The sequence below is a fragment of the Spea bombifrons genome, chromosome 9, assembly GCF_027358695.1.
Source record: "Spea bombifrons isolate aSpeBom1 chromosome 9, aSpeBom1.2.pri, whole genome shotgun sequence".
Lineage (NCBI taxonomy): Eukaryota > Metazoa > Chordata > Amphibia > Anura > Pelobatidae > Spea > Spea bombifrons.
In genome coordinates this window covers 21980862-21995241 of record NC_071095.1, presented here as the reverse complement: position 1 = coordinate 21995241, position 14380 = coordinate 21980862, and positions in this window count along the sequence as shown.

Sequence of the window (14380 nt, the reverse complement as noted above, 5' to 3'; positions counted from 1 at the left end):
TCGAAGCAGAATTTCGCTACTGCTGAATGCCAGAACTCTGTCAGAAGTAATTGTTGAATCAAGTAAAATTTGCCTCATTCACGGTTTTCGCCATGAACACTTAATTGACACAAAAGCAGACACTGATAGATGGTTGCCATAGAAACTGAACAAAACATCTTAAAAGATTGTTTTTGTAAGGAAAATCATGATGGCTGTATTAGCCCGAGAAAAGAATCAGTCTTAAAGGAAGCTCAACATAGAAAACACTGTGAATTCGCATGAGCTTTCCAGACCTTAGAGGTCTCCCCTTCAGATTGAAATCATTATGTGAAACCAGAGGAAAGAATAAAATGTTAAATTTGCTAAGGTTTGTTTGCTTGTTTGCTTGTTTACATGTGAGAGAGCTTTAGGCTGCTGAGATAGAATGTTTTATAGCACCTCCGTTGCCAACTACTTTGAGATTCTCCTGTACATGTTGGCTCTATAGATAATTAGATATATCTTTAGAGAAGATCCAGGCTCCTGGTTTAGTGAATACACCTCTTTGGGTGGCTAGTGGTAGTCTGTTGGGTTGCTAGTAAAATGCCAGATTAATCCAAACATTGTCGTCGTTTTACTAATGTGTTTGGTTCATTAATGCACAAGATTTTTGCATATTTCATTTCCACCCGCAGGGACTCTTGTCTACCAAATGAGGGTATTATAGAAGCAAGGGGGGTAGGGAGATTTAAGTTCTATAAAAAGGGACATTTGGGAGATATGAAGGCACCCAAATCCGGTTTACATTCTGTTTATTAAACACCTTTAAAATCCACGATTGTTCATGCGATGGTCCTGTAATTAATGGTTTATATATATGATGCATCGCCCTGCCTCGTTTCCTCATTTGGACTTTCTTCATTACGGGGAATTTTTCCACTTGCATCACACGGTTAAAACATAATCAATTCCACCAGCCTCCAGTAAGAAACGCGCACATACTTGCCTACCTGGATTTATCATTTCATCTAAATTCCAACTTGCATAACCATGTCTTACCTGCGAAAGTAGACGTACAAACATGACTTCTCATGCCTACTCTGTGGGTTTTGTTGCCATCTTCCAAACATATTTTGATCCGCCCGTCTATGTATAAGGTTAAAGGAACATTAACCCTTAAACTGAAAAGAAGGCCATATCATATATATTTGAAGGGCACCAGATATTACTCGATACCTGGGCTCATCCCTCACAAAGTAACCCTGCTGTGTTTGGCTCTATGGCAGTGGTAATAATCCATGTTAAGTCCTTTATAAGCCACTGTGGACTTTTTAGGAGTTTAAAAGGACATCCCAGCTGCCACTTGAATGCAAATGATGCCCCCTTGCATGAGATATGTTCAGCTGAACCCATCTCCGTCATATACCCACCGCCAGTCAGCTCCAGCAAAGGCTCAGATGGGGGTTGTTCAAACCCCCGTTTTGTGTATGTGGAGTGCGTCCCCATTTAATTCAAAGGGAGCGCTTTCCTTCCGCTGATTGGTTGGAATTTTTAGGACCATGGAGGAGAAAGGCAGCTGGAGCAAGAGAGCGCACAGGGTACTTTAATACACATTCTTCTTTGGTGGGGCTGTCAGGGACATTAGACTGAGCCTTTAAGACAATCTATCTATTACTAGAAGCAGTAAGAACATTTAACCCCCCAGATATTACTATACATTATCAGAGGCAAACCTTAGAGAGCTCAACCTGCAAGATGGGTGGAGATGGTAGATTTCTTAGAACTCTCCTTACTGATTGACATACCTGGGAACTTTCCAGGTTTGACCTGGAGCCTCTGGTTAAAAACCCCGCTTTCCCTGGGTCCCGGGTTTCTGGGTGGATATCTGCTTTGCACAAGTTGTGCACAATATTTGTTTGTATGTCATCAGGGTAGTTGCATCTAATATAAAATAAAACCAAGGACTGATAATGATTATCATCTTTGCATTAAAAAAGAAAATGGGCAGACTAGGTGGGCCAAATGGGTCTGAGCTGCCATCTGACTTGGACTGTATTATTTAGTATTATTTCCGATCAATTGGCACTGCTGAATCTTAATATGGCCACTATACCCCCAACAGGAGGGCCTTGGTCATACAATGTTCTTTAGCCATGAAAATAGTTATTGCCAGGAATTGGAGACGGCAAGAAGTCATTTCTATCGGGAACATCTTAAACCAGATACATTTTCAATGTCAAGGAGCGGAGCTACTATCAAATATGTCGGGAGATTTATAGGTTCCGTAGAATCTGGGATGCCTGGTTGGGTTTTTTCTCTTCTGCAGACTGATAATAATTTTTAGTATGTAAACAGTGAGCATTGAGTTCCAATGTGTGAATTGTTGAAAGCGTGAATGAGTGTGAACGTTCTTGTCCAAGGTGGGAAGGGACCCGTGGGATTGGAGTCCGGTTACTTCCGTCCCCCTCACAGAATGCTGTGATTTTTACGGCTTAGACGCTATTTTTACTCTGTTTTGTATATCGATATGGTGTAATTCTGTTATTGGGGGGGGGGATTCTGTTTCGTCGTTATCTAGTAAATGATATATGCCCAGGCATTTAGATGTATTTGGCAATGGTCCACGGTCTTTTAAACCAAAACGTTTTCAACGATAATCGAATTTTCTTTTTAAAAACGCGTTTTGTTGTGTTTACTTTAATCATCTTTTATTCATCTTCTATCCTTTTCCACCTATGTCTGCCTATTAAAAACACACTTTGTACGCTGAGGAGGCAACCGTATTCCTTGTGTCTACACCCATGTAAATCCAGTCCCAAAGGTCACTGCGCATGTAACGGTGGAAAACTCTTTCCGGGGGAATTTGGGATGATCAGTCTTAAACATATGGGGCAGATAAGACTCAAGATCAAGTTACATAAATAAACACTGCTCACTTATGCTACAAATGTATTTATAGATTTGCAGGACTTATTCCATTAGCTCTAATTATCTGCTGTTTATTTATGGACGCGTTGCATAATGATTTATATTTGAAAACACCGCACCCAGAACACGGTGTCTGCGTTATTTGCCATGATCATGCGTGCTATTTTAAAAGTGCTTCCCTGGGACTCCGGTAAGACTGATGTGAGAACCTTTTGTATAAACATTACTCTTAATGCACTGACAGCCCTTGAAGACAAGTAATTGGGCGTTAATATAGAGCCTGTATTAAAGGCATCGTGTGAACATGCTTAAGACACGCTTGTCATCTTATTCGAATTCCACATACAAATCTACAGCGTTCCTCATAATGGCTACCGACCCTGACTTCTTCTCAGTTGGACTTATTCCGCATGCCCCTTGCCATCGGGATACCAAGTGTCTAGTGTTGGCGTGTATGACATCACTACTGGCAACATCTGGACTCAGATGAGCTAACTAACGCAGCTCCAGTTCTGAAGACTACCCTGTGAAGCTACAAAGCTCCAGGTCTATCCAACACAAATTGGTGCCGAAGAAGGTGAAAGATGTCAGGGTCAACTATTTAGCCCTTGGCGAGATGACGTAGAAGCAAGATTAAAGTGATTTAACAGCAGACGCACGCTGTAGACCCTTTAGAGCAGATCGGCACGTTCATTATTTGGCACAGAAGGGCCGCTCAGATGTCACAGTTCCGTGCCGTTATCTACGTTCTCTTGCCATTGCTAGTGTTTTGTGGGCATCACTGCCAAGAAGAACTTCATTTGAATTTTGTGAGTGGGTGCTGGGCATCGGTGTCTCTGGGTCTCACCAGTCACTCCAGTTTTGTGAATTTGTTTTCCTGGGCTTTTTAGTTTTTGAGCCCATGCTGGCAGCACTTGGTGTATGGAAGTAAAGAATCTCGTGTTGACAACTCCCACACACCGCATGCACACGGAGCATTCACAAAAATGAACACTCTGCCTTCCAAACGGAATCACTGAGCAGCTTAAAGTCAAGTAACAGACAAAATGCCTGCTTGTTTTCCTTCGTCCTGTGTTTTATCTCCCCCACACTTCCTGCCCTGAACAAACCAGATTACACAATGCCTGATCTGCAGGGGTCCCAAAAGAGACCGGCACATGGGTGGCCAGCCTGTCACATCCGGTGGGGGTCTCGGAGACGTTACTACAAAGGGTGGCCCGGGGTATCTCTCCAGGTCACTCTGTGAAGCCAGATTAGGATTCTATTAAAGGAATCTTGGATGGGAGATTGATTTGCTCTTCTGTCTTATCTTCCTTGGCAAAAGTTACAACTGTCTGTCTTCTGGTCCTGCAATGTTGTGGAAAGGACATTCAAAGAAACTATACATAGCTGAGACCCTCTTCCAACTTTGACTATATATATTTATTTTTATAATTATCCTTAATATCATAGCTGTCTTTACCCACCTTGCATAAAGGATGGATATGATTCGATTTAATATACTAAGGCACGGAGCGAATAGCGTAGCAGTTGTATTCCTTGATTATTTTAACGTGAGCCCTTGTATGTTTTGCTGGGATATCAAACTGGTTTTACTATGTTTTGGTATGAACATGTTTCTCTCTAACCTTTTGCTATTGATGGAACTTTAGCCCCCTACGCGTCTTTCTATTGCCCGATGATAATCCAGACAATGCTGACAATACTCTGCACGAGTCCTAAAATAAGATGAATCAAATAACATTTAATGGAAAAAGAAGAGATCTGATCGTGTAGTTGTTTTGCTATTCTAAAATTTTACTGGAAACATGAATCCAGCTTAACTAATTATGATTTAAAATCTCGTTATGGTAATATGAAATAGATCTGCTTGAGCCCATGGCCAGCCCCAAGAAGCCAATAATATAGATGGAGTAGTATCATATGCCTAAAGAGGTGCCTTTAAACTTACATGGTATCTCTCTTACAAATGTATAGGGGGGGTCTGTAGATGGGACTCTGGGGGCAGCTGTTAACTCTGCGGGGGCTGTCGTATACTTTGTCACCCAGCAAGCTCCAGTGTGCAGCATGCGCATAGAGGGGGAAATGCAATGTTCCAGCCGCTTGACTTGGACATTACAGCTCACAGAGTTTAATTACCAAGTCTCCAGGGCAGGCTTTCATTTCGAGGTGTGGGGGGAGTCTTGTTTGTCACTGGCCAGTGCTCGGCCCTTTCACAGCCCCGCTCCCGCATGTAACTAAACCTACCCCTGTAGAGCAATAGTAGGCAGCATTAGGCTTTGTGCAGACTTTTCACTAAATTCTGCTCATAACCCGGTCAGCTTCTGGTAAAAGGGCTGAAATGGCCGTCCAAAATTCATTGGTAAATCAATGAGATGACTGGGTATCAAGCGATATCACAGATAGAATCCTGCATTATACAGGGTCCGCTCGTACTTCAGAGTCTCTGAGGAAAGTACTGCTTTCCCTGCTCTCCGGGTCAGTTTCAGCTTTCAGCGGGAAGGGGAGCTGGATTTGACACGCCCCACCAACGAAAGGCTGTCTGAGGCTAGCCCCACCCTATCTTCAGGTAGCCACGCCTCTCAATGAAGCCACGCCTCTCAATGAAGCCACTCCCTCAGACCAGGCTCGGCTGTTCACAACGTGTAGCGATGCCCGCAAACTCACCGTTTAATGAATACAGCTCTATTTCTATTTCAGCGCATTCCTCAGTCTTGTTCACTTACATTGAATGAAAACCAGAAGCTTTTATAAACATAATGGACTTAAAATGCAATTAAGATTATCTTATCTGTGTACAGTATGTATATCTTTACATACAGAATTAGTTTGGCTTATATGACGTCTTAAACCAAGCATTAACTCTATTCTAGTATGCTGATAACAGGTAAATGTATTTCAGTCCTGACCTTTTCTAGGTTAGAGATTCTAATGGAATTGGATTTTCCTTGTCAAGGATATTACAGTCGCTCACAAATCACTCGAGCCGATCTATGCGGGCGGTTTATGTATTATTATTATTTTTAGTTATTATATTATATTATTATATTTCAGCAGTTCCACGTAATGTTTCTTCTATGGATGACGTCTCCAGCATTGTGGAACGTCTTTTGAAACCATCGACCATTTTTTCCAGGACACGCATAGCGAAGTCCTTTAATATGTGTAATTGATTCCCTCCCGTGAGTTTATACATCCTACATACCAGAGGGCATCACTTTACACGTACTGGTCAGCAACATATGAACTGTATGTATGTATGTATGTATGTATGTATGTATGTATGTCTCCAGTGAAAAAAAATGGCAAACGTGGCCATCCCAATTGACCAAGGTCTCCATTAAAACGAGAATGTCTGTGGAACAAAAGAGATATCCACTTCCTTGCTTCTACTTTCTAGCTTTACTCCCAGCAAGCGTGTACAGCTGGATAAAATAAACCTAAGGGAGCGGTTGGGGATGCCACACCTCAAACAACATTATCGTAAAAATAAGTGCCCTTCTTTGGTCTTTTGAAATATTGGGAAATGCAGCAGGAATCTACACTCATACCTGCCAGGTGTCCTTCTTGAGGAAGGACTTTTCCTCATTGTGACGCAAATCCCTCTGATCCACTTTCCTCCCCTGTTTGCTGGGAATGAGAATCACAATGTGTGTGCAAACGGCAGAAAGTGTGTTCTAACGTGTGTTCTAACGTGTGTTCTAACGTGTGTTCTAACGTGTGTTCTAACGTGTGTTCTAACGTGTGTTAACAAAACATACAGGTTCCTCCATATGTCCCACATTCTTGTCTCTTCGAAATCCCCGTGTCTAGCAATGCCTGTATGCGCTTCCCTAAAACCAAGGGCCATTTTTGGGGCCGTTTGAAATATTTGGAGGGATGTTACAGGAATTCACATTATGCAATAGAACACTATAGGCACCATATTTCACATATATATGTATGTATATGTATGTAGATCCACTTGCTGACCTGCCTATAAAGACCTGCAAAATGGCGTCATCTCGGAGGCCTTATGGAAACCGGACCAAGGCTATTAACAGAAGACTGATTTCACAATTTAAGTAAAAGGTTAAGGTAGTACAGAGTACACCACAGTGGGCAAGGATTCTTAAAACGGGTGAAAACAGGTTAATGAAACTTTTTTCTTAACATTCATTCTTCATTACTTAGTGCCTTGCATAGGACCAACCGGGACGTTTGCCAATAGTTCATTTGCATTGTGTTTTCAGCCGAAACTAAGCGTTACTTTGGGATCATCCACACCTTTAGCCACGTACTTTAGCCACGTATCACCTCTGTTGGAATAGAATTATAGCCAAGGCTTGGCCTGGAATCATATAAGCTGCGGGTCGATGTGCTTCGTGACCCAGTCTGGTGCCAGCCGGGCTGTGATTATAATTTATTGGCTGCTCATTACTTAAAGTTACTAAGGCACTGACGTGTTTGAAGTTGCTTCCAGTAAGCAAACATGTGTAAGAGCTGCTTGTCTGTAACATAGTATCGCTCAGTTACAAATACTGCAAATATTAACTGGATACAAGCAGGTCAAGGCACCAGAGGGTGGTGTGTGTTTGCAGACGTAGGCGACCGCGCATGTATATTACACATTACGTGTTCTGACTATAGTAGTTATAGCCTTCACTGCAAGTGATTAATAATGGGATATTCCCCTTTTAAAGGTGCCGTTCCACTTTGTTAGACAAATAAATAAACTGGCCCATGACCAGTGTTCCTTGGCAAATTTTCTCTTGATTAAAGACTCGTTTCTGGGAATGGATCGGGCCGTCAGCAGCACCAAGTATCATCATTTTCTCATGCAGCATTAAGCTACAAAGTGTCTAATGAATAATGAATGACATGTTTAAGGTTAAATGGGAGCTCACAACATTTTTTCAGTACCGTTATGAGATAAAAATAACTTTTAAAAACACTGTGCTGTTTTTTTTTTTTTTAAATCCGTTCTAGTTTTTGCGTAATGATTTCTGACAGCTGCATATTAGCCATTTGTAAGAGCTCTGTTATACGAGGCCAGTCCGCTGGACAAACACCCTGACTCCTTATATTGTCTGTTAATGGGAAAAAAAAGACTCATAACAAGGGTACATACAGCGTGTGGGGGGAGAAAGTGAGCGCCATTATCTGAAAACTCATTTTTAGCCATATGTTATCGTTATTTGGTCTTTGAAAACGTCAAAAATAAAAATGTCCCCGTTGCAATGGCTATTTAAAGACTTCATGGTTTAGAAGGGCCTGGGAAATGCAGCTTTAAATGAGGTCATGACTATGTATGCCAAAAGTATTTCTGTGTTTCATCAGGACCTGTGTTCAGTATTCATACAGAACCCCCCCATCGTAAAGTAGGTCTTCTGTTGTATTATTTCTCCTATATTTAAATAATACAGATTAACGAGAAACTGTCACCTTTACAGCTTCTACCATAACCAGCAATGTATACTTGGGGCAATAGGTCTGGGGAGACAGAAGTCCCCCTTCCGCAAACCCATGGGGTAGATCCCACTCCTGAGCCCATCAGGCCCCCCAGTGTGCTGCTGCTGGATGGGACGGTTACAGGGGAGATGTCAGAACCCCCCGACTGGCTTGTGTATAGGACCCGGCACAGCCTCCATAGAATACATTAAGACACGCTCCATAGTGAGAATGGCAGCCGCGGAAGGGACCTCTCAGTTATCATCTACACTAAAGCGTATGCGATGCCTTAAAAACCTTATTTAGCCTGAAAACTGTAGTATTCAGGAAAAACGATGTGCCTGTTTTAAGGGCACAATATAAAATATTAGCGTAAGCATAGTTATAAACACAATTAAGCTTTAATGCACAAACCTTGGACAACGCATGGAGGTATTTAGTCCCAGATCCTTGGTCCTTCCTTCCAGCGATGGTGCAGCTTTTCTTGGAGCTCAAACTACTTGCTAATCTTGATTTCCACTCTTTGCGTATAAACGGTAGCGTATGTGTTTGTAAATGAGTGTAAATGAAATATTTTATTCATCTTTTAAATTACTCCTCTGAAGCACTGATCCAAGATCAGCCATTCCAGGTGGTTTAATAAATAAACCACGTACAGAACAACGTGGATCTCTCTTCCGGATTAAGACTCCATTGGTCTGTGTAACATGGGGAAGTGAGGGCGGATTTAAAAAGAAATACATGACACTGGATTGAGAGATCTTCCTTCTCCCCGATGTGTAGATAGATATGCATTTTATTGATGCAACAATTTTCTTTGCTTTTGCACATTATAATCTATTTTATTATTGTGGTCTTTCAACCAATATTGGACACAGGGGAGGAGAAACAGTTGGGTCCATCCAGAGGTTGGAAACTTGAAATGCATGCGCAAGTGTATCATATAAATGAAAATAAGATGTAAAATGGAATGTGGGATACTGCTGGGCCCTTCATACAAAATCTTTGGACCGCGACCCAATATGTTTAGTAAATCCTCTCCCTTTTTACATCAATGAGTTTGCTTTTTATCTTCCCTCTGGGGATCTCTCAGAAAACGCTGTGCATCCTGTATCCTGCTGGCGAAACGCTTGTTGAGCAGGATGTTTGGGTTTTATAGTGTTTTGGCCGCATCCCTTGAGACCCAAGCAGTTGGGAGCCATGGGCTACCCCTCTAGTCTGACGTCTGGAGATAAGTAATATCTCCTTCTACCGCCTCCGCTCTTTCACGGCCAAGCCCTTTCATCCGGCCGATTTATGATCCAGACAGCAGAAGAAAGCGTTTGGCCAGGCCCTGCTACTTTTACTGCCATCCTGACCTTTTCCTTATTTCTTCTATTAATTAATCCCAACCTCCCTTGTTAAGGCCTCTCCGTCTCTCTTTACCCCCAATACCACTCTGCCCCTGCTCCTCGCCACAGATTCCATTTTTTATATATAAGCCAGGGATGTGTAAGTTGCATAATAAGAATGTATCAGTTTTTTTTAAATACAATTGTAAATTCTGTATAAAATATTTTACTGTTATTCCAGGGGACTGGGCTTTTCTTGGGTCACCCTCATTGATCAGTTAAAATTCTACAATATAGCATTTGCATTGTTCTGTAGACCTTTTTTCCCGAACCCACTGTCCAGTTTAGTTGTAATAAATTATAATAATTTACAAATATTATCTGTTTAGAATTTCACATAACAGCCCGCACAGTTATATATACACTGTATGGGCAAAAGTATTGGGACACCTGACCATTACACCAACTGGGACTTTTATGACATCGCATTCTAGACTGTAATATGTAGTCGGCCCCTTCTTTGCCGCTTTAACAGTTTTGCACTCTTCTGGGAAGGCTTTCCACAAGATTTTGGGGAGTTTCTGTGGGAATTGTTGCCCATTCATCCAGTAGAGCATTTGTGAGGTCAGGCGCTGATGTTGGAGAAGAAGGTCCGGCTCGCAATCTCCATTCCAGTTCATCTCTAAGGTGTTCGATAGGGTGGAGGTCAAGGCTCTGTGCGGCCGGTCAAGTTATACCACTCCAAATGATATTATTATTTTGTAGGTTATTATTTGTTGTTATTATTATTAATATATATTATTATTTCTTCCCTCCACTCCAACTCAGAAAATTCAGTTGTGATAAGGTTCAAAAGTTGTGGTCCATGCTTAGTGACCTACCCCTCTCCACTCTTTATCTACTCTGATCCATCATGAACATCAGTGACTAATTTTCTTATCCCATTGCACTTCATCCCACTGCGCCAGTCCCTGACTCCACTTACCCTCCAGAACAAAATGTAACCTTTTGGACCCGACCTACAGAGCCGTTAACAACATACACACTGGCACACGTTTACACACCCACTCACACTAACACACACTTACACTCATGCCTAACACACACTTATACATTTGTGGTAAGACGTATGCACACACACACAAATTCATGCTAGAACACACACGTATGCATTCATGTACAGACTCATGCTAGCACATACTCCTTCTAACACACTTACACGTACATACTCATGCTTGCACATATACACACATAAATACTCATGTGAACACAAACACTTGAATTTTAACATACATACATACTCCCTCATCTCCCATGTCCCCCTCCCCTCTCCTCACAACCTTTACCTTCCAGGAGGCTTCATTCTAGCAGCTGGTCACACAATGTGCGTGAGGAGCCATTCTGTAGTCTAAAAAAATACATTGAATGTAATGGATTCACCAAATTGCGAGGAAGCCACCGTTCATAATTTACCAGTCTGTGAGCCAACAAATACTATGATATCGCAGCGGATCATACCGAATCGGTAATGCTGCTTGAGTTATTCACGTTATACACAGAAAATTGGTAGCATACACCATCTCGTTCTGTTCACACGGCAATCGCGTGGGCAACGAGACAATTAACAAATCCAGCGATACAGGCACAGATGTTACCGCAATGTCTGGCTTTGCCAAAATCTGTTTGTTATTCTTAATCAAAAATCCTTGGATTTAGGGGTAACTCTGAAGATGCATGCGTAGAGCAGTACAGTGCCGGACATGAGCGTGGTCATACCCGGCTGGTGGCCACACACTGGAGCAGCAGGTCGGGTGGGCATGGAATGATGCTGGACAGTGGCCCACCGCATGTTTGCCCGTTGTGCCAGATGGCCAAACGGGCCTGGAGCAGTAATCTGGCCTATGTACTATTATAAAACGGGCGAGGGATTATATTCTAATGCCGTATCTATTGAAATCTTGGAATCGCAGGCCTTTGTGCTCTATAACATGGATTCGTTGAACACCCTGAACATGGACAAGTTCTTGAAAGCGCGAAGAATCTGAAGAAGTAATGTATGCGGTGCGAGTTCTCGCTGAATTAGTCAGAGACTTTACCTTAACATATCGCACAAAGGCAGAGGTGTGTAATCTGTGACGCGTCGATGGCGGAGAATCTCATGTTAAACAGATTAACTCTTTCTCTTTTGATAGGCTAGATTAGTAATCAACCAGGGGCACTTTTACTGGCTTTTACCTCTTGCTGGCCCTCTTTGGTGTTGTGTTTATGCAAAAAGATAACTTACCTTGGGGCAGAAGTAGCCTTCAAGTGCAGACGGGAGCAGGTCCAAGGGGAGACGGCCCTTGGGTCACTTTGGGCAATCACTTTATTGGGCGGTCGACCTCCCTAACGTGCTTCCTTTTTTCAGTGGGCCAGTTGGGGAGATGAGAGATTTATTTATAACGCAGTGCTCTGTTTAGACCTTCATTAGTGTATGTTCACCATGTCAGTGCTCCACAAGGCATGCCCGGGAGAAGAAGACCTGCCATACCTGAGGAGCGACAGGCTTAGGACCCCTAAACATAAACACTACCCTTAAAGTGGAATGCGTCACTAATAAAGTCAGTCTGATCTGACACAACGTCACAGTCTTCTCCTTTACAACATAAAACCAAGCACCGTGTGTCCTGGAATCGACCCCTGCTAAGTGTGCCCTAAACGGGTCTGCTCCATTTACCACTACAATCTGCCCCACTTGCTGTGGCTTTCTCCATTGAAATAATTAGTAAATGATTCCGCTGACTCCGGCAGTCTTCGAAGTTAGAGAAAGGCGATGGGTTCGGTGCAGTAATGCCACTGAAGGTAACCTAATTAATTGCGTTTAGACACAGCTCTTCTAAAACTATTACACTGGTTGAAAACCAAATAGCACATGTTTTTGCTTTTTTTTTAGAAATACATGTATTAACATGTAAGCGATCAAGCGCCTTTTATACACGGTATGACAGAATAACATTTCCTGAAATGCTTGAAGTCCATCGGGTTATCTCCATCACGGTGGCTTTGGAGCTTTGCAAGTGAAGTCTTGTTGGGTAAGAAAATCTATTCATGAATGTTTCGCCTCAACACCAACTGTTGGTGGCTACATTTTTAGTACTCAACATGCATACTTGTATGAACGTTTCACCTGATAAAGATGAGGCCACACTATGATAAGTCATCACACCTAGCTTTGCTACAAACGAGTAGGACTATAATTGGATGCTTTGTTGAAAATGTCCTCCTGGGGTCAGCAGTTAGTTACCCTGTGTCCGGTTTTATCGTATTTTGATGCAAATTAAACCGTCATGAATCTTCTCTCCGCACTTAGTGTTATTAGCTTTGGATAAAGAAAATTTCATCCCAGCACACAAGAGGCGGCTTACCCCGGCTTCAACAGAGAGGAGCATTCTTCATAGTGAGGGCTGGAACGTGATGACTGCAGGTTCTGTGGAGTTGTTTCGATTTGTTTTTGCTATTCATTGGAACATGTTTAAAAAGTTTCATGGAACGTATTTTCCTCTTTGGGGCTGGCGTTGACAAAAAAACTTGGTTTTGTCTCATTTTGTTCCAATAAACTCCCCTTTTGTGGCTTTATCAACCTGGAGGCTGCCATTGTTGCCAGTCATGTGATATTTTGGGTGAACCTCTGTCTGGATGAGTTAGAAGGTCATTCTGGTCTGGTTTGAGGGGTTTGGAATGGTTTTGCTTGAGTTTTTGTTCTTTTTTTGGGGGGGGGGCAGCATTTCATTTTTGGTCCCAGGCAGGGTTTGTTTTTGTTTTTTTAGAAGATTGGGCTAAGGTACCTGAACTCGAACACAAACAAATGACTAATATGCAGCTGCCTGAAAACATTATATTATGTTTATTTTTTTTTCTTTTAAGTTCAAATTCAATAATAGTAGTTTCTGGACACTCCCTCTCTCCCGATTGGAAGAACTGGGAGGAGCTGGCCCTGTAGCCCCGCCCTTTTGTGCACTGGGAGGCCAGAATAATGCAGACAGGTTGGTGGAGTAAGAGAAGTGCAGAAACGCTTCTCTTTCTCCACGAATCTAGGAGTCAGGTGCTGGTCACTGCGTCATGGTCACCAGATGATTACCTATTATCTAGTAGATTTGATGTAATTAGATTTACAAAGAAGGTGAATGGAACAGCCTCCCAGGAGATGTGGCAGAAGCTAACACAGAGATAGAATTTAAACATGGATGAAGTAGGCATAAAAGACGAGACTGATTGAGATATCAGGAAAAATGGGCAGACTAGCTGGGAATCTGATAGTTTATATAGCGCCATCATATTCGGCAGCCCTGAATCCTCCAATTAACCAGGGGCAATTATAATGCATCCTACAGGCCAACAGCAATTTACATCTGATCACCATAGTCTACCCCTCTTAGATGGCCAGGCAGTTATCTGCCTGTGCTTAGTGGGAGTTTTTGTTCAGCAGGAGCTGGGGTGTTAAGGAGATCACATGACAATGTGTGTTAGTGAATGGGATGTATAGGGGGCTCTGGGGGCCACAGAAATGCCACGCAAGCGATACCTGAGGGTTAATTTCGCAGCCTTCAGTGTTTGTGGGGGAGGAGTGTGAAGGGAGAGGGAAGGGAGAGGGAAGGGAGTGTGAAGGGAGAGGGGAGGGAGCGCTGGGTATTTGTTTAACTTGTCAGAAGTGTCGCGGAGTGAAGTCTGATGATCTGCACCACAGGGCTGTC